General features: G+C 43.2%; 1 protein-coding gene and 1 long non-coding RNA gene across 2 annotated transcripts in view; one reads left to right on the forward strand and one right to left on the reverse strand.

Annotated features, from left to right (window-relative positions):
• LRMDA (leucine rich melanocyte differentiation associated) overlaps positions 1–27,112 on the forward strand; it is a 1,164,713-nt gene that overhangs the window by 714,139 nt on the left and 423,462 nt on the right. The gene's annotated exons all lie outside the window — the stretch shown is intronic.
• LOC110125741 (uncharacterized) lies at positions 2,238–12,592 on the reverse strand. The gene is made up of 3 exons (XR_002310166.2): positions 12,386–12,592; positions 2,480–2,704; positions 2,238–2,394 (listed from the first exon to the last, which is right to left on the reverse strand). It is a non-coding gene; the product is annotated as an uncharacterized lncRNA (long non-coding RNA).

Consider the following 27,112-nt stretch of genomic DNA (forward strand, 5'->3'; position numbering starts at 1 on the left):
GTATCTTTGGAGGAGCACGTCACAAGCCACAATGTGATCACCCCTTGTAACTTGACAAGGGTTATTTTGTCTCCCCCAGGCCCACTCTTGGTGCGTGCTGGGCTTATGATGCAGTGTGGTACTAACTATCGGCTCCTTGTAGGAGATGGAAGGTAAATCAAATTGAAAACACCCTTCCTGTGTCGTGCATCTTCCAAATGTCCTCGGGTCTCTATTACATCTTCTGGAGGCTGCCAGATTCTCTGCAGGACAAGAGGAAGCTGGAGCAGCTTCTCGGTAGCGACAGAAGGTGCCATTAGCAGAAATACATCATCTCCCAGTGGTATTAGTAACAGCAGAGTCCTGCTTATGTCCATCCTTTTGCCAGAGTGAGAAGAGAGTCCTCAGTCCTCAGGCTGCTGGTAACAGTCTCCATCATTCTAAAATATCCCCCTGGTGTCCCAAAGCAGCATTTCTGCCCAGACGGAGTCTGAACTTCGGAGAGCTTATTTCCAGTGTTGTTTGTTCACAAGAGCTCATTGCTTCCCAGATTTTGGGGCTTTTCTAAACTGGGGGTGCAGGGGGTTGGGGTAGAGGCCCACAAGTGGTTAATAAGCTGCCTTGGTTGGGCTGGATCAACCCTTCCAGGTGTTTCTTGTTAGACCTCTTCAAAGGCTCCTTCTTAGCTTAGATTTGGGGTTCTCAAACTGTAGCTTGCAGGGATTGTTAAAACAGTATTCTGAGCCCCACTCCCACAGTTTCTAATTTGGGTCTGAAATGGGCCCAGGTATTTGCATCCTGACAAGTGCCCAGGTGGTGCTGATATTGCTGACCCAGGGGCCATAGTGTGAGAGCCAAGGGCTTGGATGCTGAGAGATGCTGGTCTTGTGCCCCCTGCTCATCCCATCAGGCAGTGGGGCTTTTGGAGGTTAGACTGAGACCTGTTTCTAGAATGCAGTGAAAGCACCTCTTGATTGTTTACATCCTGTCTGTTCTGATCACCTCAGTCTCCCCTGAGAGTGGAGACCTTCCTACATGACCCAATTTTCCCTGGTGTCTGTCAACACTGTTTCCTTCCCTGGGTTCTTCAGCCATGGGTGGTCACAGCTCCCCTCTTCCTAGTCTTTAGGTCCCTCCACATGCTGGCACTTCCTCTCACCCTGTGCTTTCAAGTGTCCTTTCTTTAATGTTTCTTCATGTGAGCCATTTGTATTAAATTCTGGCTCTTGCAAGGACCTGGTCCTGGAATATTTCTCCCCTCAGGGGAAAAGAGTCTTTCCTAGTCAGAGACCTAGCCAAAATCACTGTCTTTATCCCAAGAGCAGTCTCGTCACCCAAAGTATAAGGTAGAAATACTGCTGAGTCTAAAAGAAATTGGAGAAATAAGAAATTTATACCAAATGGAAATATGGCAGTTTTATCACTGCTTATTTCAAGTTTGGGGAAATACCAGCCTCTAAATATCTCGTCACCAGAGCCAGGGTAGGGAGCGCGCTCACTTGCTGCCTGAACAAGTGTTTTTCAGTAATGGGGTCTCTGACCCAGGTGATGGGTCAACAAATCTGTCCTCAGCAAGTTATTGGGGTTCCTTGGGCCCAACCCACGGTGCCACCAAGACTGGACTAGATGTGGTCTCTGGAGGTGGGGTTATGGGTGATTTCACCTCTACATTATGCATGTTTATAATATAAAACAACTGTCAGTCATCATATCAGAAAACTATCTGGAAAACAAGATACTTGGGTAAACAGATCCATGTTACATCTGGGTGTGCCTGTGATGTTTGTGTTTACATGTGCACATGCATACCCACACATAAAAAAATGAGAGAAAAGAGTGGAAGGAAAATTACCCAGATGTTAGTCATGGACTTCCCAGGTGGCTCAGTGATAAAGAATCTGCCTGCCAAACGGGAGACCTGGATTTGATCCCTGGGTCAGGAAGTTCCCCTGGAGAAGGAAATGGCAACCCACTCTAGAATTCTGATCTGGGAAATCCCATGGACAGAGGAGCCTGGCTACAGTCCATGGGGTTGCACAGAGTCAAACACGATTGAAGCGACTTTGCACTCACACATGCACGCATGCATTAGGGGAAAAGTGTTAAGTGTGATAGGAAACACAGCTCAATCCCCTGCCCTCTGCTTAGCACCAATGCAAGTCCTACTTAACCTGCCACACAGTTTACATTCTACCTCCTCCAAAAGATTTTTAAACCAATCCTTTCACTCTAAATCTTGGAGAGGGCTCTTGCTGAGTTAGTGTTCTTATTTCAAGTATTTATGTCTAATATTTCAGTTACTCTATGAATTATGCCAAGATATCAGTTATGCTTTTTACTTTCTGTCTGTTTCCCACAAGGTCAAGTATAGATGATCACATTGTAGGTACTTGTTGATCAATGGGCAACATGTTCCTAAAAGGATAGGAAAGATATGAAAATATGAGAAACAGATCTAAATGCCATCTGCTCATCCAGATACCCCAATGTCCTAACTCACCTTGGCTGTGGCCCTCCCTCAGCAACAGGTCAGGGCCTCCAGTGCACTGTTGGTTCTATGAGTCCTTAGGGCACATTCTGAGCTACCAGTGGGTCTGGTGATTAGCTGTCTGTCTTGCTTCTCCTTCCAAAATGCTGACCACCTTTCATGAAGTCCGAGTAAGACTTTACATGACTTTAACAGTGTCAGTGGCGAGGCTTTCATCCTTGGGTACCTTTAAGTCTGCTGATAAAAGAAATGTTCATTCCATCCTCTAGAGAAATCTCTTGCAGTAACATAACAGCAAAATCAATCAAGTCTCCCTTCTGTCTAAGGAAGGATACCATCAATTGCTTCTCCCTCTGGTGGATGCAGAGTCATTTTTTCCTTCTTTATCTTATGTAGTCAAGCTGTCCCTTACAACCCAAACTTTCTGATCAGATTTTGAGAACTCTTAGTTCTCTTCTTTAAACAAGCAACTACTTTACCTGTGGCCATCTACAGGGCCTATATCTTCTCTCTTTAGTGTTGGACTTTTCAAAAGATTTGCCTCTTGCAACAGTTTCCATTTCTATACCTTCAACTTATTCAGTAACTAACTGCATTCTATATCAGTGTAGGTTTTGAATCCATTACTCTGCAACTCTATCAGATAGAATGCCTGATGAACTACGGATGGAGGTTCGTGACATTGTACAGGAGACAGGGACCAAGACCATCCCCAAGAAAAAGAAATGCAAAAAGCAAAATGGCTGTCTGAGGAGGCCTTACAAATAGCAGTGAAAAGAAGAGAAGTGAAAAGCAAAGGAGAAAAGGAAAGATATACCCATTTGAATGCAGAGTTCCAAAGAATAGCAAGGAGAGATAAGAAAGCCTTCTTCAGTGATCAGTGCAAAGAAACAGAGGAAAACAACAGAATGGGAAAGGCTAGAGATCTCTTCAAGAATATTAGAGATACCAAGGGAACACTTTATGCAACAATGGGATCAATCAAGGACAGAAATGGTATGGACCTAACAGAAGCAGAAGATATTAAGAAGAGATGGCAAGAATACACAGAAGAACTGTACAAAAAAGATCTTCATGACCCAGATAACCACGATGGTATGATCACTCACCTAGAGCCAGACATCCTGGAATGCAAAGTCAAGTGGGCCTTAGGAAGCATCACTATGAACAAAGCTAGTGGAGGTGATGGAATTCCAGTTGAGCTATTTCAAATCCTAAAAGATGATGCTGTGAAAGTGCTGCACTCAATATGCCAGCAAATTTGGAAAACTCAGCAGTGGCCACAGGACTGGAAAAGGTCAGTTTTCATCCTAATCCCAAAGAAAGGCAATGCCAAAGAATGCTCAAACTACCACACAATTGCACTCATCTCACACACTACCAAAGTAATACTCCAAATTCTCCAAGCCAGGCTTCAACAATACGTGAACCGTAAACTTTCAGATGTTCAAGCTAGATTTAGAAAAGGCAGAGGAACCAGAGATCAAATTGCCAACATCTGCTGGGTCATCAAAAAAGCAAGAGAGTTCCAGAAAAACATCTATTTCTGCTCTATTGACTATGCCAATATCTTTGACTGTGTGGATCACAACAAACTGGAAAATTCTTCAAGAGATGGAAATATCAAACCACCTGACCTTCCTCTTGAGAAATCTGTATGCAGGTCAGGAAGCAGTTAGAACTGGACATGGAACAACAGATTGTTTCCAAATAGGGAAAGGAGTACGTCAAGGCTGTATACTGTCACCCTGCTTATTTAACTTATATGCACAGTACATCATGAGAAATGCTGGGCTAGATGAAGCACAAGCTGGAATCAAGACTGCCAGGATAAATATCAATAAACACAGATATACAGATGACACCACTCTTATGGAAGAAAGTGAAAAAGAACTGAAGAGCCTCTTGATGAAAGTGAAAGAGGAGAGTGAAAAAGTTGGCTTAAAGCTCAACATTCAGAAAACTAAGATCATGGCATCTGGTCCCATCACTTCATGGCAAATAGATGGGGAAACAGTAGCATACTTTATTTTCTTGGGCTCCGAAATCACTGCAGATGTTGACTGCAGCCATGATATTAAAAGAGGCTTACTCCTTGGAAGGAAAGTTATGACCAACCTAGACAGCTTATTAAAAAGCAGAGACATTATTTTGTCAACAAAGGTCCATCTAGTCAAGACTATGGTTTTTCTCGTAGTCACGTATGGGATGTGAGAGTTGGACTATAAGGAAACCTGAGTTCTCAAGAATTGATGCTTTAGTGGTTTTGGGGAAGACTTGAGAGTCCCTTGGACTGCAAGGAGATCCAACCAGTCCATCCTAAAGGGGATCAGTCCTGAGCATTCATTGGAAGGACTGATGTTGAAGTTGAAACTCCAATATTTTGGCCACCTGATGTGAAGAACTGACTCATTTGAAAAGGCCCTGATGCTGGGAAAGATTGAAGGCAGGAGGAGAAGGGGATGACAGAGAATGAGATGGTAGGATGGCATCACCGACTCAGTGGACATGAGTTTGGTTCAATTCCAGGGATGGTGATAGACAGGCCTGGAGTGCTGCAGTCCATGGAGTTGCAAAGAGTTGGACATGACTGAGTGTCTGAACTGAACTGAACTCTGCAACTAGTTTAATTCCCTGTGACCTCCAAGTGACTAAATTCAAGGGAACTTTTAGTGTGTATCTTGCTTGGCTTTTTAGCAGTAGTAAAATCTATTGTTTACACCTTCTTTTGGAAACATAGTCTTTCCTTGGATTTTCTGATCCATGTGGTTTTTTGACTACCTCCCTGGCCATTCTTACACCATCTTGTACAGGTTTATAAACCTAACAAATAAATGTTGAAATGTCTCTGCCCAAGGACTTCTCTTCTCAGTCTGACCTCTTTCTTGGTGGTCTCATCCGTATCTGTAGTTTTAACTATTACCTGTATATGCCCATGGACATGTTCTCTGAGCTCCTAAGGTGTCTGCCTTCTTGTAGGAGACCTAAGAGTTGACCCATTGGTCCCAACGTCCTACCAGTTTACTTTATTACTTCTTAAAGCCATCCACTCTCATTCTTCACCATCATCACCCAAGTTCAAACCATATCATGTTTGTGTTTTGTATTTCTTAAATTTGGGACTACTGTTATAGCCTCCAAAGTTATCTACCTTTAGCCACTTTTAACCCCTCACAGTATACTCTGGTCCCTTCAACAGATGTTTGCAAAATTCAGACAAATCAGGTCATTCCCCAGCTTCAAACCTTGCACTGCTTAGCCTTGCATTTAAGATGAAGAGCAAACTTTCTAACCTGGTCTACTGCGCTCTGCATAGTCTAGCCCTCTTAGCAACTCTCCAGTTTCATCTCACACCATCTGCTTCCCTCACACACATTCCCAGACCTTCAGGCAATGCCACACACTCATACATGCTCACCTTCTTTTTAGTTTCTCTAAAATACCAGTCTCCATCTTACCATAAGCCTTTGCCAATGCTCTTCCTTCTGCCTAAATGCAGTTGGCATTCCCTCAGTCATCTTGTTAACTTTGTCATTTTCCTCCTCCTGTTCTCAGCTCACAATATTACTTCCCCAGGGATGACTTCTTCCAAGACCAGCTCTTGCTTTTTTTTTTTTCAAGGTCCTTAAAACAGCATATACCTCTTCTTCCTAGCCCTTCTTGACTTTTCAATTTAACATGTATGTCTTCATGTGTTTTTTTGCCTATCCATTTCCTTAAATCATCTTTAAGCTCCTCAGGACAAGGGCCATAACATTATTTTTGTTCATCATTATATCTTCATGATAATATAACTTCACCCAGCATAGTGCTTCAACCACAGTAGGTACAGAATAAATATTTACCAGATGATTAGAAGACTTTATGAGAGGACGATGAAATCAAGTAAGGCCACAGAAACGTGATGGAGGGCACCACCACACCTAGATGTTCCAACCCCAGTCCATCAAGTCAGAACCAAGAAAGTTCATTTGAAAGTCATGATTCAGACTTCCAGCATAAATTATATGCAGTTGTGCAAACATGTCAAAGTTTAGTAAATTGAATTTGTTGAATGTAAACAACTTTTGACCAAAATAATAACACAGCTTTAGAAAAAGACATTAGGCACCCACTTTTGAAGAGTTTGTATAATTTAACACACAAGAAAACTTTACTGTAATTATATGCAGGCGTATACAAAGGATAAATGTTATTTACTTGCTCCAACCTCCATAAAATAAACCTCCAACTAGGCTGCAGCTTGCTGCATTAATCCTAATTTAGAAACCACTCCTACCAAGGTGGTGGGGGCTCCATGGGCCCCTCATCTTTTCCTTGTGTCAAAATTAGCCATTTAAATTAGAACCACATTAGGAGCCTTGGTGACGCCAACGTCATGGCCCCAGTGTGGGGAGCACTTAAAAGTGGCCACCTGAAGTTGATTAAACCCTTACCTGTCAAACCCAGTATGGTTATGTTGGAAAATCTTTAATGTAATTAAGAGAAGCACATTATGGGAGGTCAAGTGACTTGCTTTTTGAATTCCACTTCTAATCTGTCATCAAATGGATTGGAAATTGACGGCTGGGGGTAGTTAATGAAAGCTGCATGAGCAAGTGGGGGAAGAGAGGGGTGGGGGACTGGCAGGCAGGAGGGCCAGATGGGGGCTCTATTTCCTGGTAGTCATGAGGACGGGGCTGGGGGAGACCCACCGAGCACCCTGCCCCCTCAGGAGGCTCTGGGTGGGAGGCTCTCTTAGCACATGGGGAAGCAGGATAAGGGGAGGGGCCATCTGCACAGCTCCTTGCTTATCATTAAGTGAGATCTGGGGCCTAGATGTCAGCGGCCTGGGCAGAGTGGAGCCGGCGCCGCCCTCGTCACCCTTCACTCAGAGCCGTCTGATCTTCATCAGCCTTTAGCTTGCCTCTTGTGCTGATCCCCCAAAGAATGGCGGGGTGCTTCCACCCGGGTCCTCCAACTGTCCAGTCTCTGACTCCAGGCTCCTCACAGGTCCACAGCCTTGAGCACATTGGGTCTGGGGAAGAAACTTGGCATTGTCCCGAGTTTCTTCCTGAGAGTGTGCGTTCCTGGCCCACTAAACCCATCTCTCAGTGCATTGGGTGTGTTTGGGCTCCAGGGATCCTGTGCATCTTAATGCCAGAATGCTGCCTTTTAGAGATGAAGTTACTTAATGCTTTGCTGTGTGTTTTTGCCTGAGGGTGCTGTTGACAGAAGGCAGAGTTTTTCTGCTCTGGTTGCTGTCTCCCTCTTTGTTTTTGTACATTGCATCTGTGTACATTAGCGGAGGTATCTGTGTTTGAAAAAGGATTACATCCGTCAGAATGTTGCCACTTAAGATTTGCCCCCTTCCTCGGAGATTGACATGAGAACAAGCACCACACTGCATCTTCACAGGGTATTGGCCTGGGGAACTTTCCAGACCAGATAGGCATTCCCCCTTGGCTCTCTTCCTAGCTTGAGTGTGGATAGAATGCATCAGTGTTGAGAGAAGAGTTTTGATCTTCAAGTTTGGAAATATCTTCAATACTCCATGGAAAACATTGGGTGTTTCCTGTGTGTGGTGGTCCTTAGGAGTTATTTAGAACAGAATGGACAATCCAGGCAAAGATGAAATATATAGCCAAGATTCAGAAGCATCTAAGGGTCTTAGAAGATCCGAGATTTGCCCAAAGCATCTTAAGAAGGGTCCAGGGTTTTAAGAAAGGTCCAGGGTCTCCTGTTATTAGAACTGTGTGGAGAGGTGGCAGATACAGTTGAAGGGAAGGGATGCAGAAGGAGGAGGCATTTAGTAAGAGGGTCTCGAGATACTTCTAGCCTGGGCTTGAATTTCCTTGGTTTAGAGAAATTTTAGTCATTGTCCCATGTGAAAAATGGAAGAGTTAAATGGGAGGGAAGATGAGACAGAAAAAAATCAACCTGGAAGTAGTTTCAAATAAGAGCAGAGCATTGGTGAAAGTCATTTTCCAAGGGCGCTCCCTCTGCTGTGTTGCTTTTTCTGACCAATGAAGAGCCCCCTTTCTTAACTCCTGCTCACCCCCACTTTTCATCCACAACAGAAAGGGCAGTGTTTCTAGAAAGGGAGGTGTGTCTCCAGGTAAAAGCTGTCCCAAGGCAGTGACAAGAGAAGCTGCAACGCTCAGCTTCCTCTGGATACTGTGTTTACCTCCTGGTCACAAGTTCACAGGTAAAAGGGAAAAGTTACCCTGGGCTCCTCTTCCAGAGAAGCTGTCTGCTCACCATGGCAACCTCTTCCTGGGGTCTCAGTCGTCGGCAGCGGGGTGCAGAGTTCACAGAACTCAGCATTGTGCTCTCCTCTCTCCATGTCTTTTTCTTTTTTGAAGGGATCGAGGCTGGTTTGCAGCACTATTTAAAGCAAAGATGCCAAATGAAAAGTTCCTCGTTTTAAGTTGGTTCTTATACAAAGCTGCTTTGTGGTTTTTTTCGGCCTGTCAGACTTGTCAGGCCTAGTAAGAAAAAGTATATTGTTTCCAGCACTTGGATTCCTTTCTCCCTGACATCTGCCACTCTGTAAAGATGATAAATTCCTGCCTCATTAGCCAAGGGTGTGGGATTACAGGCTGACAACACATTAATCACCAGCCTCTGTGGCAGGCTGACTAGCAATAGGCATTGTTAACAAAACTTTTCTAATATGTCACTCTTCTCTATGACAGCCTGTAATCAATCATTGTGATTGACAGCGCTGATAGATTACACTATTTATACTTTGTGTAATGAAAGATAGTGTTTCCACCTACTGTCATTTCTGGGCAAGTGGTGGAGGATCACTGAATAGAAAACAAACATAACAACAGGGCAAGCCCTCATCATCCCCAAAATATCCACAGAAATGCCCCACCTTCCCAAGTCTGGCAGTGAGAGAGGAAGCAGGATGGCATCAGGGTGGTTACTCTGGGATGAGGGGTAGTGGCAGAGGCACCTGGGAAGAAAGAGGTGTTTTAGCTTTTCTCAGGGAGCTCTCTCTGCAGTGTGCGCGCTGTGAGGTATCGATAGTACAAGTTTACACAGGTAGAAGGCTCCCCCAGCAGTCCCTCTCCTCGCCCTCGGCAGCTGACGTATGTACAGCTGAGCCTTCAGCCCCTCCTCCCCTGCCAGATGAGAGATGATTTAGATGTTGATAAAATATTTGTTCTTTCTTGGCTCTGAGGGCAAATATTATCCTTGTTTCCCATAATCGTGCAGCACTGCAAAAGTCAACAGCTCCCGGAGCAAGTACAAAACCAGCGCTCGGAGAGCAGCCCTTTGCCCAGGGCCGTTGCCGGGACTTGCTTTTCCCCTTTGAAGCCCCCAGAATTGCAAACAGGATAAGAATGGATCAGCTGAGCTAAAATGCATTCTGATTCTCACATACGGGGTATTTTTGGAGGATCCTTTCAGTAATTTTAGTTTTGTCTGGAAAAAACTTGTCAAATTTACAGACTATTTTTGACTTCCTAATATAATTTCCATAGAGTGGCAAGTGGGGGTGATCCTGGGCTGGTATCTTTGGAGGCGAGTGCCTTTCCCCATGGAGCAGCCACACTCACTCCAGCCAACTGTACCACACATGCTTATTTTAATCATTTTTTAAATGATTGTTTTATTTAATTTTCCTTGCTCTTGGTTAAATACAGGAAAATTCTCCATTATTAGTTCGTTAGGGTTCACAGAGGTGAATTGTCATCTTTCTTCTTGGTATAAGCATAAGTCTGATTTTCAGTCCTCTTATTAAATGGGTTTCTGGTCTCTCCCTTTCTCTTTTTCTCAACCTATTCTGTGGATTGGGAGGCAGAGAGGGGAGAACAGAAAGGAAGCGAGGACTTATGCCCCCTTCCTGCCCGTTGTGGCGTTGGTAGGCATTCGACACTTCAAGGTGCCCTGCCAGTTGGCAAGGCCAAAGGAACCTGAGAGCGACCGTGAGTGAAACTGCTCTGGAGGCGAATGAGTGGGAGGAGGAGTGGGGAGCCAGCAGAGCTAAACTTTAATCTCTCTGTGAAGTTTGAGTGAGCCCAGGATGATTAATGAGAGAGCAGACCATCTGATTAAGCCCCTCCGTGTCATAGGACATGATTAGTAGGTGACAGAGACGGTAACAGTATCCAGCCAAACCCTTGTTTCTTTCACGGCTCCGGCTGTTATATGATTAATGTCCCCAAGGGCTATCTCAGGGTCAGGCAGGGGAACCTGTCAGAACAGGTGGAAGTGACAAAATGGGCAGAAACTCCTTAGGGGGGACGGGAGTGGTGAGGGGGAGAATGGAGGGGGGCAGGGTGGCCAGATGGAGCCGGCGACCTTTCTCTGATCCGAGCAGGCTCGGGGAGCATCATGGGAATGGAAACGAGGAAGAATCACAGACTGCAGATGTTTCCCAGGTTCTGGGTGCAGCAAGCATTGCCAGCTTGGATGTGCAGAAAGCATAGTGTGACATGGTGAGTTATCACTCATCGTTTATGTGCTGGGATGGGATAGGATGAGGCTGCTGTGGGCCCTGAGAGTATTAATGTGAGATGCCCACATGTGTGCCTTGTAAGCCTGTGTGTACCTTCAGATGTACCAGCACAAGAGCTCCACTCTGCTGTGGGGATTAAGTACAAATCAAACAGTTAGAGCTGATATTTCAGTTCACGGCTTTTGAGAGCCAAAGCACATAAACTATCCTTGAATGTTCTACTTAGAAAAGATAAATATAGAAGATGAGAGTGGATTCAAATAATTATACCTTTTTAGATCTGAAATATAGGAACTTTAAAAAATTCATGTAACCCAGGTTACAGGTGAGAAAACTGAGGCTTGAAGAAGGTAAATGACTTGCGCAGTGGCAGTCAGGACTAGAAGGCCAGTTTTCCTATTCCTAGTTTCATGTAACAAGACCTTGATAAATCTGTTGATAAGAAGTCTCAGGCCTTTTTATTAGATGTGAGTTTCCAAGCAAGATTTTGATCTTCACTTCCCTTATATTCCCCACCCTCCTTTCCCAGAAGCACTTTGACCTCTAGGTCTAAGGTTCAAACCCCATTTGAAGTGAAATCTCGTTTAGTCCCCTTGGGGCAGACAGTCTTCCCAGACAGCGTCTCTGACAGAAGACTGTGCTCCTTTGGCAGCCATTTTGATTGACAAGGTTCCTGAGGAGGACCATTTTGACGTGAAAGAGAACCTGGATTTGTTGAGGTTCACCTAGCAAGTGTAGCTTTTCTCTTTCCATCTTTGATGCTCTGTTCATTACCCACATTCGAGAGCCATTCCAGGGCTGTAACTGGGGATGATAAAACCCTTCAACCATTTTCCAGGGGGCTCTTGAGCTGCCAGCACGCCTCTCTGCTCTACACGTCTATCTGATAACTCTTGCTCTTGTGTTCGCACAGCAATAATAACTGGGTTAGTGCTTGGACTGGGCAGTAAACAGTTCCTTGCACCTGCTTGGTCTCCCATGTAGGAGTTTACAAACTGTCAATCTTTGCTTGGAAGAAAAAGACCGCCTTTCAGCATAGTTTTGTCCCTACAAACTTACCAGGCCGAGATGGTCTTCAGTGAGCCACAAACTTAGTAGCAAAGCCAAGTTCAGTGTTATGATCACAAAGGACAGAGATAGAAGAACAGAAACTGTATTGGATTATGTTAGCAAGAGAATAGGTTGGATGGGACCAAGGCATGTTAATGCTTCATTCTCCCCAAAAGTTGTTTATCATGTGGCATTTTATGTGAGTTACCCTTAAAGGGTGAATGAAGTGTAAAGGACACTAAAACTGTCCCAGGGCAGCATTATAGAACAGATGACTTGGAGAGAAAACCCTCCTAGAGAGGACTTCTCCTCTGGTCAGGGGATCAATTATGGATGAATAAATTCTTATTCATTTTAGAATTCTGGTGCATTTTCATTTCTGCCCCACATTTAACCCAGGTAAAATACAGCCTTACCAGACCAAGTAGAGAGTGAACTGGAGTTCCAAGCACAGTCATTTGAATTTGGCTCTTGCGTTCTTTAAGGGAATCATACAGAGGATTGAGTCACTTCCCCGGTTAAAGGAAAACATCTAGTATCAAATTCTTCCATGAACTGATGGAAAGGTTTGAGAAAACTTTGGCAGACATGGCATGAGGAGTCTAGCCCTGGCTATAGCATGCAGCACACTGGGAGGAGTTATATTGTGATGTGATGGTGATGGGGGGGAGGGGCCCATTATATTACAGAGTAAATCAGTAACCTTGTGGGTCATGCAACCGTTGAATCTTTCTCCTGTTATGGAATAGGTTGAGTTGCCAAAAATCAAACCTCTCCTGACCTACAAAAAGAACCCATAGTGTCAAAATGTTGACCCATTCCTGATGTGCATTACTTCATGCTGGAGAATTTAGAGGGGGGCCATGGTACGGTGGAAGAGACCCAGACTCTACTATCGGTAGACCCCAAAGTAGTTTAGGGTCTTAACCATGATTCAGTGGTCAAGTTTAGGAATAATGTTTTGAGCAAGGCCTTGAACAAATTTTTACCAGTGATTAAGAACTGAAGCTTGTGAATTATGTGTATCCATCTAAATAAGAGCAGATTCACATTGCCTCCTTTCCTTTATAATTTCTCAAGCCAGGGAGATAGGGATATCTTTAGTTACTTCATGGGTGTGGCTTCTCACCCTAATTGACCTCCTGGGAGTGGGCTAGGCTCAATGAAATAATCCTCTACATGTTTTGGCAAATAAATGTTTGAGATCTATGTTTTTAGGTTGTACTACGCCAATGATGTTACCCAACCAGAAAGTGTGACAAATAGTTTAATGAAGAACAACAATTATTGTGGATGGTAGATATTTCTTTACTTAAAGGCAAAGATGAGCAGTATTTGAAATTCAGGAAATGGCAACCTCTCTGCATTTGAGGCTAGCACAAATAATAAGATTTTGCCTTTTCACAGAGGATGAGAACAAATGAAAAATTGAGAATATTATCACCTTGCAGAATTGAAAATTCTCCAGCCTGATCTCCCTGGATTCCCAGTCCCAGGATGCCAAAATCTCTTATCTCCTTTTTGATGGAAAAATGTCACAATTTCCTTTTCTAGCCTCTTATTTGTTTTTTGGGAGATTTTTCTGAAAATGGCTCCTTTCTATGTGGGACCATTTAAAGAAACCAGACCAGAAAAATCATGCTAAGTAACACTTTTTTTCTTGAGCATTTTTCTTTTTGCAGTTTGAAACTGGAGGCAAATGAAGGCCTCCCTAGTGCCCTGGTAGCTGCAACCCCTTTTTTAGCATTTTTTCAAAGGGCACAGGCCAATCTGCCCATAATGAGCTTGGAAAGTGAGGATGAAGTTCCTGATAATATGACACAAATTTCTTTACTTTTGCTCCTTATTTCATCTTAATTAGTCCCTGTAGAAAGGATTGATTTTTGAGAGGCTTGTAGTGAACATCTGTTGGTATTCCTGGGGTCATTCTTAGTCTGTCCTGTGTTTGACATTTCTTGTAAAAGAGGAGGCATTTGTTCATATTGACATTAGCTGCCTCTGTATCTCTCGGTGGTACAGATGGTCTGTGAATAAAGACATCAAGCTAATAGGCAAGATGACAAGCTTCAATAGAGCTGGGGCTCCTCACACTTAAATGGCAGGGCAGCATAGATTGCTTCTGCTGCCGAGGCTGGGGTCTGCGGGTAGCAAAGCATATGGAATAAGTTAAAAATGAAGAAGGATCCTGGAAAATGACTAGAAATCTCTCCCTAAGACTATAAGGGCTTTTATTATTATTATTATTATTGGTCCATGCAGTATGTCAAGCTTCCAAGGCATGCACAGCCAGGAAAAAAGGGCAGAAACTGGATTTTCTGCTGGTCCTTCTCCCATACATTTCTGTCCTGTGAACTAGCCATGCAGATCCTAATGGAGGTTTGCAGATCTCAGAGGGAGCTATTGTTCTTACTTTTTGGTGAAGTATGTTGATGATCCTGTTTCTATCAGAGGAAAGCTACTCTCAAATCAAGAGGCTAAATTTTTGTTCTCCCATGAAACCATATTTTCCCAGAGGACCTCCAGGAAATCAGCACTCTGGAACCTTATAATTCTGTCCATTCCAAAGGTTCTGGGCTTTCTCCCAAATGCATATCCTAGTTTATTATGATAATCCATCATGGCTTTGGCATATGTATATTCATCTCTACTTAAGTCCATTTATATTTTAATCATGAACTACTTATTAGGACAAAGAGATTTTTCTGTTGACTCTTGCCAGCGTAAAACACCTTAGACCTTAAGGGCAGCCTTTTGCTCCTGTTGGGTGGACAAGACCCCCCTTGGTCCAGGTTTCTTTATCAGCCTCTTTTTCATCTTTCAGTTTCTATCTTCTCAGATGCTGAGATCCTGGTCTTTTCTATCTATTCTCATTATATTAGCCCCCGTGGACTCAGTTGCATGAGTAGCTTTTCTTGTCTTGGACTATCTTTAGTTCTGTTACATGTTCTTTATTTTCCATTTGTACATGGGTGATGTTTTCATGTTTGTGTTGCTTTTTAATCTTGATACCCTTCTGTATTTCATGGATGATTTGAGGTAGCTTATAAGGATAGAAACTGTAAAACAAAGAAAAACAGGACCTTACCAGGGCAAGAGAAAATATTAAAAGGGGGATGATTGCAGAGGAAATGAGCTGCTACAGTGCAAAGATCCAAACAGTACATGCTGTTTCTAATAGGTTGGTGTAGATTAGGATTATTTTGTACTCATGCATACCAAAGACTTGAATCAGGACCAGTACATTTATGTGAAAAGGGAAATCTTAATTATGGAACTTGATAGGTAAATAAAAATACAGTTATTGCTTATCTGATTATTCTTTATTTTATACACTGGCTGGATTGAGATTTAAATATATGTCCCCCTCTCCTCTCACACATAGGATCTCAATTTGTCAATTCAAGTGAATAAATTATGGTGTTGCTCTCCCATCTGCTATAAAGTTGGTCCCTTACCTAAAAAGAGGAGGCAGTACAAAAGAGAAAGGGTTAGGGAGAGAACAGAGAAGAGTAGAATGAGAGGAAGGAGAGGAGAGAGACTTCTAATTAGCTTGCATAATGGTAAGATTAATGAGATGCTCCGGTTAATGAGGCAGTTCACTGGCAGAGGTGGTTGTTCAGTCTTTCCAGTGCCCCTATGTGGGCTCAAGGCACCTTTGTGAAAAGCTGAGTCAGATATTTAAGGAAGAGGGAAAGTTAGACTTCCAAAAGCCTGAAGCCAGGAAACAATCCCCACACAGTTGGCTGGAGTCAGTTTGGTGCAAGTCAGATGGGAACATAGCTCTGCCTTTGTTTCTCTCTGGGTTATGTGTCCTGGCCTCATAATTCAGCTCTCCCGACCCCTGAATGGGCTGTCATGAAGTGAACAAAACCTTCTTCCCTTTCTTTATTCCCCCATGTCCCATGAGAATTCTGTGTGTGTGTGTGTGTGTGTGTGTGTGTGTGTGTGTGTGTGTGTGTCTGTCTCAGTCATTGGAAGGGTCCATCATTCCTGTTTCCACCACCATGGTGAATTTCTCAAAGTTGGAGACCTATCTCTACCATTAGATTCTGCTCTCCTCCAAATGAAATTTATAGCTTTCTTTCAGATTGGGAGCTTCCTAATGATGGGAATCAGTGTCCTTTACATTATTTTAAGAGCTTCTCAAAGGGGACAAAGATTCCTTTCCCTTTTTCTCCTCTGAATCCCATCATATATTTTATCAAGAATCTTGCATTTCTCCAATCCACAAATATTTATTGAGAGCTAGTGTGTGCCGGCTACTGTTCTAGGCATTTGGAGATACAGAGCGAACAGTCTGAGTTCCTGCTCAAGGAGTTTACCTTCCAGTGTAGGGAGGCAAGAGAGACAGGTAATAAGTTGATAAACAGATGTCAAGCATGATAACATTGGTGAGGGATGCAGGGAAGTAATACTGTTTCATGCAAGGTAATCAGAGAAGGTATCATTTGATGGCCAGAAGGAAGGCATGAAATTATTTTGGCAGAGGGATGAGCAATCCAGGCAGTTCAGTTCAGTTCAGTCGCTCAGTCGTGTCCGACTTTTTGCGACCCCATGAATAGCAGCGTGCCAGGCCTCCCTGTCCATCACAAGCTCCCGGAGTTTACTCAAACTCATGCCCATCGAGTTGGTGATGCCATCCAGCCATCTCATCCTCTGTCGTCCCCTTCTCCTCCTGCCCCCAATCCCTCCCAGCATCAGGGTCTTTTCTGATGAGTCAACTCTTCACATGAGGTGGCCAAAGTATTGGAGTTTCAGCTTCAGCATCAGTCCTTTTGATGAACACCCAGGACTGATCTCCTTCAGGATGGACTGGTTGGATATCCTTGCAGTCCAAGGGACTCTCAAGAGTCTTCTCCAACACCACAATTCAAAAGCATGAATTCTTCGGTGCTCAGCTTTCTTCACAGTCCAAATTTCACATCCATACATGACCACTGGAAAAACCATAGCCTTGACCAGACAGACCTTTGTTGGCAAAGTAATGTCTCTGCTTTTTAATATGCTATCTAGGTTGGTCATAACTTTACTTCCAATGAGTAAGTGTCTTTTAATTTCATGGCTGCAGTCACCATCTGCAGTGATTTTGGAGCCCCAAAAAATAAAGTCTGACACTGTTTCCACTGTCTCCCCATCTATTTTCCATGAGATGATGGGACCAGATGCCATGATCTTAGTTTTCTGAATGTTGAGCTTTAAGCCAACTTTTTCACTCTCTTCTTTCACTTTCAAAAAGAGACTCTTTAGTTCTTCTTCACTTCCTGCCATAAGGGTGGTGTCATCTGCATATCTGAGGTTATTGATATTTCTCCCGGCAATCTTAATTCCAGCTTGTGATTCTTCCAGCCCAGCATTTCTCATGATGTACTCTGCATATAAGTTAAATAAGCAGGGTGACAATATACAGCCTTGATGTACTCCTTTTCCTATTTGGAACCAGTCTGTTGTTCCATGTCCAGTTCTAACTGTTGCTTCCTGACCTGCATACAGGTTTCTCAAGAGGCAGGTCAGGTGGTCTGGTATTACCATCTCCTTCAGAATTTTCCACAGTTTATTGTGATCCACACAGTTGAAGGCTTTGGTGTAGTCAATAAAGCAGAAATAGATGTTTTCTGGAACTCTCTTGCTTTTTCGATGATCCAGTGGATATTGGCAATTTGATCTCTGGTTCCTCTGCCTTTTCTAAAACCAGCTTGAATATCTGGAAGTTCTCTGTTCACATATTGCTGAAATCTGGCTTGGAGAATTTTGAGCATTACTTTACTAGTGTGTGAGATGAGTGCAATTGTGCAGTAGTTTGAGCATTCTTTGGGATTGCCTTACTTAGGGATTGGAATGAAAACGGACCTTTTCCAGTCCTGTGGCAACTGCTGAGTTTTCCAAATTTGCTGGCATATTGAGTGCAGCACTTTCACAGCATCATCTTTTAGGATTTGAAATAGCTCAACTGGAATTCCATCACCTCCACTAGCTTTGTTCGTAGTGATGCTTTCTAAGGCCCACTTGACTTCACATTCCAGGATGTCTGGCTCTAGGTGAGTGATCACACCATTGTGATTATCTGGGTCATAAAGATCTTTTTTGTACAGTTCTTCTGTGTATATTCTTGCCAATCCAGGCAGAGGGAACAGCAAATGCATTTCCCCTCATCTCTGGAGTATGTGTGATCAGCAGCAGTGTCTCAGGGGGTCCAGAGACACCCAATCATCCTATATCTCAGAATCAGATGCTTCAACATCTGCTATGGCAAACTTCCCTGCCTGGGCTGTGTCCAAGCTCAGCAGCCCTTTTTAACTCACCTTCAGGGGTCTTCAGCAGTCGCCTTCAGGGATCTTGTTCTTTCTGTTTGTGGGCTTGTTCGAACTCCACAACCAGGTGGTCTGGGCTGAAATCCTATCCCTGACACTTAATACTTGGCTAATGTTAGTCAAGTTAGTTAGTCTCTTTGGGTCTCCTCATCTGTAAAATAGAGATGATTTTTGCCCCCAACTCAGAGATTAAATGAGTACATACATGAACATGCTTAGAATGTAGCCTGCACAGAGTAAGTGCTATATGCAAATGTTAGCAATTGGTTTTGTTGTTGTTGACTTGTTTCAGCAAATGAAAAATCGTTCCTTTATTTTAAAGATAACATTTTCCTCCTCTTAAAGCTGCTCATCCTCTTGCTTACCTATAGATGAGGGATGCAGTTGGATGTGAACTAGAGTTCTCAGGTTTATCTGCCAGGTCGGCCTATCTAGTTTCTCCCTTGAACTATGCTGAGCACATCCCCTCCCCAATGCTACAAAGCCAATTCTGCTTTTACTGATTTTATTCTTCCTCATGGTTCATAGAGACTAGTCTTTTCTCCTCAACTCACAATTTCTCCAAGGCAGGGATGAAGGCTCTATCTGCCTCTTTCATGTCCCCTAAATCATCTTTGATAGAACTGAAGGTTTTGAATGTTCTACTCAAGTGTTTAGGGGCTTCCCTTGTAGCTCAGTCGGTAAAGAATCTGCCTGCAGTGCAGGAGACCTGGGTTCGATCCCTGGGTTGGGAAGATCCCCTGAAGAAGGAAATGGCAACCCACTCCAGTATCCTTGCCTGGAAAATCTCATGGACAGAGGAGCCTGGTGGGCTGCAGTCCATTGGGTCGCAAAGAGTTGGGCACGACTGAGCGACTAACACAACACAGCAACAACTCAGTGTTTCCTGGGGGTTCCATTCGTGCTGTTTGGAATGGAGTCCTTCCTTGTTGTTTAGCAGTGATCAGTGACTCTTCTTTCTCCACACTGTGTTCTGGTAGAGGCAAAGAACAGAGCTCAGACGTGGGAACCACACTGAGTCTAAATTCTACTTGCTCTGTCACTTTGGACGTAATGATCTCTATGTTATCAAGAGGGCTGATAACTCAGTACGTGTACAACACTTAGGAAAGTGTCTTTTGAGTGGTTTCTAGGTTTTAGCCATTGATATTGTTGTTTATTGTTACTATTATTAATGTTCTTTCAGTGTGTTTTATACATATAAGTGTGCTAGAAGTCAGGTGGGCTGGAGAAGTCCTGGCTCATCGGAAGATATAACCCGGAAGGCATTCTTTCTCTGAAAGATGGATCTGAGGCAGCATCTGTTGTGTCTAAGAAGCCAGTGCTTATATGAGATACAGAACATTGGCTGAGATGAAGGGTAATGTCACCAGTCTTGCTTCAGGGGCTAATTAGTTGTTTCAGGGTTATGTCATTTCCATGACTGAAGGTTTCTTAAGGATACTTTACCATCTTCCTGAGTACCTCAAGCTCTGTATCATACTAGGAAATCCAGCAAATACTTGCAGAATTAATTAATAACTGGTTAGGTGGATGGTTGGATGGATGAATATTTGAATGGTTGAATGCAGAGATGGATGGATGCAGAGACAGATACATGAATGGATTATAGAGTAAATGAGAGATGAGCATTTTCTACATTATTATGATTCAAACTACCAAAGATCTGAGTCTGTCTCACTCCATCTTTCTAACCTTCTTTTAATTCTTGCTTCCCTTTTCCTTTCCTCCTTGCCTTCCTCTCTTCTTATGCTATCTCTCCCATTGTCTCCAGACCCAATTATGTCCCTCTTTACTATTTTCTCTTCTATCTTCAGTATCAAGTACCAACATTCTCCCCAAGTCGCTTAAAGGTCAAAATCTGGAGTGTTCACAGTGTGGTGGCCGAGGTGCTCTCTGCCCTACGTATCTATTCCCCAAGATGACCCAGCATCATTTGCTGAGGTGGCAATACCACCAGCTTCACTTTGACACTCTGCATCATTGTTTTGTGAACCGTCTTTGCCAAGTGATTAAGGCTGAAATTGATGCCTCCAGCGCACTGGAAACTTGCACCTTGAGCAAGGTGCAGACAGACTGAGGAGTCTGTCTCTCTCTATACTGCCATTTAAATGTCACTGCTATTGAACAGGAGCGGAGTAATGTGTCTGGAAAGACATCTAATGCTATATTTTGGCAAGTTCTTATCAAAATGCCTTTGGCAAGCTATTTGCCCTTGATAAAAAAAAAGAATCCTGGTTTGGCTGGCAAAACTCAATACAGTTGTATCAGACAAAACCGTTAGGACTTAGGCACCTGTAGAAATCCTAAATCCAGGCTGTTTGGCCACATGATAAGAGAGATTGGGACGATGTCCTTAGCATCAACAAGACTAAGCAGTTTAAATTCTTATCAGAAATCGATGGCTTCCCACATCTCTGAGAGCACTCACTGTTGGGACATCAGTTTCACCGTTTGAGAAGTGAACATCTGTGCTCTGGCCCACTCCTTAAATAATCTCACCAGACATCAGTGGAAAATTACTTTGTGGGTAGCAAGTGGGAGCTGCCTATCCCCCATCATTTTCATAAAAAAGCAGGGATCTAGGGCCATATTTTCAGTGGAAAAATTAGTGACATAATCATTATTACTTGTGATATTTCTACTTACCTAAAAAGATATTTCTAGCAAGTAGCTATTAAAGCAGAAATATTAAGAAGCTGGAACTCAAAGGGGATTAGAATCTAGATTATTTTTCTGATTCAAATTATCTTTTTTTTTTCTTTTGGCCTTTGAAGAAGGCAAATAAGATTGTATTTATTTCTTTTATTTCCCTCCTCTGTAAACGCTTAACTGATTTTATTCATTTCAGTTTACTGCAACAGAAATAGCAGCAAACAGCTTCCACTTAACTTCTTTCTGTGAACATGTGTTTTCTTACAGGAGGGTAGGGGAGAGTAGAAGAAAGCTGAGAGGGATGAGTATCTTCTTGTGTTTAACTGTAAGGTGTGTGGAGAGGGTTTGAAGAATATTCATTCTTCAGAGGCCCCAGTTTTTACTCACCACACTTTGTAATGGAGTTATCTCCCATTCAGCTGCACACTGACGAAATATTGTTTGTGAGGATGGTTTGCTGTGTCCAAAGAATGTATATTAGGAAGTTATCTGTGCCAAATAGATTGTGAGTATCTTTTTTTCTCATTGTATCTACACCTGAAATGATGAAAGATTTTTGAACAAAAATTATTAAATGTGTATTGGTGACTGATTAGGTACCCAGAGTCAAACTGTCTATCATCTGTAAAGGTAGATAGGTAACCAAAATAAAGTGAAGATGGAGGATCAGAGGTGGGAAGATTTCCAGCAGATGGAGGCCTCCCAGCTGGGAAGGCTATGGTGGCTGGGAGTGATAGTCTGGATTTCTGATGGGTGAGTCCTATATCGTGACCACATCCAGTTGTAGGATCAGCTTCAAGCCAGTGCTTCTTTGATGAGGACGTCTCTGTTCCCTCATGGGACATGAACCTAGCATGTTTTGTGTGTTCTTGTGTGGCTGATTTCTTCTTTTGCCACTGCTCAGCAAACCAACACAGTCCTGGATGCATGTCCCAATTCCTTCCTTGATGGTTTAAGGAAAGAGGGGAGGATAATAAAGCCCTTACTTTGAGAATCCACCTCTTGTGCCCTCACCCCCCAGACGGCTATAGAATGCAATGATGTGCAACAGAGGAGAGTTAAGAACTTCAACTGGGCTTTGACATTCAAATGCCACTCGTACAAGTTGATGGGGAAAAGGGATATAAATTCATGACTGAGCCCCAAGATGCAGCCTCATAAAAGAAGCTCTCTTTATGGCTTGTTTGACCTCAGGAACACTGAGGGTGTTCATGATGGAGCTGGCTTTTCCCCTCACAGATCATCAAGTAGGGTCTGCCTTTTCTCTCCCTTCTGCTTTTTAGATTGATTACCATTCTCATGCAATAATTTGGACTCTTTAGTTTTTACTGACAGTTGCAGGTGATTCATACACATTCTGTATACACCAACCTTTGATTCCTTTTTTCTTCCTGAAAGTGTGTCTTTCTTCAGTGCTCTGTGGCTTCAGGAATTATGGAACTGCTGGTAGGGCTCTTTAGACAGGAAGAGGAATATTGCAGGAACATGTGAAAGAGCAAAGGGTCTGCTTGTGCAGTAGATCTATCACCCCTCCCTCCACCAGCTCGCTCTCTCCTTTAATAATCACTTTACAGTGTTATGTTAGTCTCTACCATACGATGAAGTGTAGCGGTATATGTGTACACATATCCCCTTCCTCTTGGTCCTCACTCCCAGCTCCTCATTCCACCCATCTCGGTCATCAGAGAGTACCAAGTTGACCTCCCTGTGTTATACAGTAGGTTCCTACCAGCTATCCGTTTTACACATGGTAGGTTATATATGTCAGTCCTAATCTCCCAGTTCATCCCATCCTACTCCCGCCTGCTTCCACCAGCTCTTGTTTGTTGCCTTACTCCTTCTGCATCCCTAGGTCCTGGCTTCTGTTTCTTGTCTTTGTTTCTCTCCACTCCTGCCCACACACTGTTGTCTTTCCATCTTGCAATACATTTGGCTCTTTTTGTTGCTCTCATGCAAGGGATTTCGTATAGTGCTGATCAATGTGTTGGAGAGGTTGCTTTTAGTTTAGGTTTTCAGCTGAGCCATTTAGCTGTGGGCAGAGACATGGAGTTGCATGTTTAAAAAAAAAAAAAAAAACAACACAAGAGAGCTATAGTTATGACAGGCCCTCTGCATGGAGCAAGAAAAGAATGAGCTTGGGCAAAAGTCTCTCAGCATCCTTTCTGATACTATTCCCAACCTAAATTCACCCTAGCAGATTGTGCCAAGTTGAGGAGACTCCTCAGAGGAGATACCTGGCTGAATGTTTCCCTGAAAGTGAGTCTGGGGAGCACATTCTGACTTTTCAGTCTACTTTCTCATAAAGCCAACCACTTGGATACCAAGTTGTTTTCTTACCTCGGAAATGCCAAGAGGGTGCATGCTGTGCAGTGATTCTGAGCACTGATATTTTGTTGAGGACATTGGGATTCTGGGTACCTGCCTAACCAGTATGGCTTGTGGTGGGGAGAAATAAGGTCATTTGTGTTTTCATAGTGGTATTGCTAAGCAATCTTAGTAAGTATTCTCTAAAAATATTCTTTAAAACTCAATACCATCTCAAAAAACATGTGTGTATATACAGACATACATATGTGTGTGTGTATATATATATGCATGCATGTAGACACATACGTGCATGCACACACAGCAGAAGCACTCTAGTTAACTAATTTCCATTTCACCAACTGGTGTACACACCGACACCTGCTCTTCTCCCATGGAACCGTCTCCATGCATATGCACAGCCGTTGGGCTCTCTCCTCATTCAACCAGGCACTTCTAGTCCCACCAGGTGACTTGTATATTTACCATGAGTCAGTTGAATCTGTTCCCAAACTTACTTGTGTTAGTTGTGTTTATGTTGTAATAATGCAGTTTAGTTGAATATTATAAAACCAATAAAATAAAAGTGTGAAGGGGATTTTTTTGTGTGTGAAAACTAAGGAGAATGTTTAAGAAAGACTCAGTGAGGTTTACTTATTTAAACAATACAATAAATTGAGTATCAACAAGACAGCTGAAGAAGCTTGGGAGAAAAACATATAATATTCTAGGAGCCTGTACTCAGATTGCCGCACAACAGTTTTTAAGTTCTATTTCTCCTTTAAAGAAAGCAGGACATTTTGTAATCTATATACTGAGAGTGCTATGTACAAAATAGTCCATGCTAAACTCCAGTGAACAGACCCATATGCAAAAGAAAAGGCCTAAGCTTGCATCAAAAAGTCAGTAAATTAGTTTGATTCACATGATTTAAATTGAAATAAAATGTGTAAGTGAAAGTATAGCATTTCAAACAACTTTTCTTTAACTGGATAACCCATTACTGGCTTGGATCACAGCATTTAAAGTGTTCCTGCTCTAATACTTGTCTATAAAATTGAAGTCTGGTAATTGTGTTGGGAGGAGAAAAGAGAAGATTAGCAAAGAACATGAATTCATTCAACAATTTGTCAGCTTTTTATCTTTTTTCTTTCTTTTGCTACGGAGCTCTGGGTCTAGTTGGTAACAGGAAAAGCAAATACTACCTTTTGGAGGTTGTATATAAAGGAAAATGGGGGTTTTCATAATCCCAGGGCAGCTACAAAGTCTGCCATGCCATCATGTTCCTGCTGTAAGCACACGCTGCTGGCCTTCCACAGCCTCCAGCTCAGCACACACAGAAAACATGGAGTTGTTGGTGTGGATGGGGTCAGTGAGGAGCAAAAGGGGGATGGCCTATCAACGCTTCCCAGATCAAGGAAGTTGGAGGTGACCGTGAGCTGGCTCAGGGATTTAGCCCCTGATGTCAGCCCAGGCACCTGTCTTGTCAACAAAGAGAGTTCCGTGTTGCAGAAATTAAAAGCAAACTTTGCTTTTGACTCAGAGAACGTGTGGGAAGTGGTAGCTCAGTGAGAGGTGAGGGCCACATAAACTCAAAGTCAAGCCATGCCTTTAGCTTTATGAAGTTGATGCTTAGGCTCCCTGATGTGAAAGCACAGTGAAATCTAGCCCTGAAGTTCTCCTGTCTGTGAAGATGCACTAAGACTTAGCAGTGGTCTTTGAGCAGTCCTGCCAGTAGCATGCCTGGTGCACAAGGCTCGGCTCTTTGTGTGTGGACATGATTCCACCTCGTCTCATCCGCAGCCTGTTGGGGAGGCGCCTGTTAAAGATGTGTAGCCGCTAAGCAGGCTGTATTCTATGCAATTCAAGTCAGTAGCTGGGGACCCGTCTGTGTTCCAAGGAGCATCTACTGTACTCTGGCACCCATGAGGGACACCCAGTGGAGTCCAACTGGAGGCATACATCCTAAGTAAAATAAACCCTCTCTTTTTAAGTAAGAGAATGATAAATAATTTAATAGAATTTTTAAAATATGGTGGTTCTCAGCATCTCCCCACCCTTTGTGTTTCTCACTCTCACTCTCTCTCTTTTTTTTAACACCTCCAGGTATCTCCTAGAGAGGGTCGCTGTGTCAGGAATCATTGCAGACTCCTGCTTAATCCACAGCAGGGATGCCAGTGTCACTGGTTCACAAATGAACGCTGTTCTGGGATGATGTGCTCTCAGTTATGAGCTCCCGTTATTTTGCTTAAACTCCCAAATTGCCCACTGATGTTCCTCCATTCTGGAAGGCTCACCCCTCAGACTGCCAGGGCTCCTGCCTTTTCATCCCAGCACCAGACCTCCTCCTTCCACTTCTCCTCAGTGGACTGCCCAGATTACGGTGCCAGTGAGCAGAATACTATTTTTAACTCCCACTGCAAAATGCTTGGGAAATTGAGCATTAGCCTCCTACAGTAGACCTTTATGTTAGAAGGATCTTACAGCAGGGCTGCTTGGACAGATGGTTCTCAGCTATGTACCTCTCTTTCCAGGAGATGTACACTCAGCTGCACTGGATGGGTGAGGGTGGGTTCTAAGAACCTTCCAGTACCACCATTCTCTCATACGCTCAGGTCCTATTGTGAAACTAGATTTCTTTGTTGATCTTCCTTCTCTAAGGGTGAGCATCCTCCCAACACAGACAGTGCAACATGGTCCTCCTCCTCCCCATTTCATGTCTGTTTCTTACCCTCCCCTAGCATTCAGACCTCTATACATACACATGTGCATGGATATATGCACACACACATACCCATTCTCTGCCATGCCTGCAAATGATCAAAGAAATGTTTTAGTGGGAGGTTGTCTAAAGTAGAAGTTAATAGTGAGAGATATTGACCAGATTACCTGGGTTCAGTTCCTGGTTCTGTCACTTACCATCTTTCTTGCCATCGGTAGGTTGCTTAACCTCTCTGATTTCCATTTCTTCATATATAAAATGGAATACTAATAGTACTTGTCTTAAAAGGTTATGGAGAATAAATGAGTTAGTATTTGTCCTTCATACAATGCCTGGTATACAGTGAACACTGGATAAATGTGAGCTATTATTATCAGCTTCTCTAAATACCAGGTACTGATGCCACTCAGGTATTTTTTAGGACATTTCTCAGAACTATTGTAAATCACTGGGTATAAAAACACAGGGTTCAGGATTTGAGTAATCACACCCAATGCCCACTTAGACTCACCAGAATGCTTTTTAAGCTATTTTGCCATAATTGTTCCTAAATGATGACATGTTTCTAGCCCATCAAGTTGTTAGTAACTGACCCCTTTTGGGCAGGATTTTAGTGCAGAAACTCACCTCTGTTACTCCAGGTAATTCTGTACATTTAAAATGTCCCAGAATTCCATTGTATCTTGAAATTTTAATTGGGGATTGATGGCAGATCCTGATAACTTGTAAATGGAAACTGATCATTTGTTTGTCTGTGTTTTGATAAGTAGGCTTGTTTTTGAATCCTCTGGTCGGAAGCTGCTATTCATCGAAACTAAGCCAGACTAGGTTTTCCCTTGTGTGTTAGTAAGGGGTATATTATTTCTCCCAAGACAGGTTGCTTGACTATTCTAATACCCTAGCCAGTCTCACTGCTTCATGTCTCTTCCAAGCCTAGCCTCACACAGCACGGATGGAGTGAACTTCCTCTGGCAGAGCTTTGATCATGTCTTCTGTCATGCAGAAAGGCAGCTAGGGCTGCCCCATTGCCTGCCCCCAAAGCCAGGTCATGGCTCAGCAAAGCCTGGTGCAGTTATTGAGGCCAGAGATTCTCATTTTCCAGTCCCCCCCCTGCCCCGTCCCGCAATCTCTGGGCTTCTGCCCTTGGATCACTC

This window comes from Odocoileus virginianus, chromosome 7 (genome assembly GCF_023699985.2).
Source record: "Odocoileus virginianus isolate 20LAN1187 ecotype Illinois chromosome 7, Ovbor_1.2, whole genome shotgun sequence".
NCBI classification, from domain to species: domain Eukaryota; kingdom Metazoa; phylum Chordata; class Mammalia; order Artiodactyla; family Cervidae; genus Odocoileus; species Odocoileus virginianus.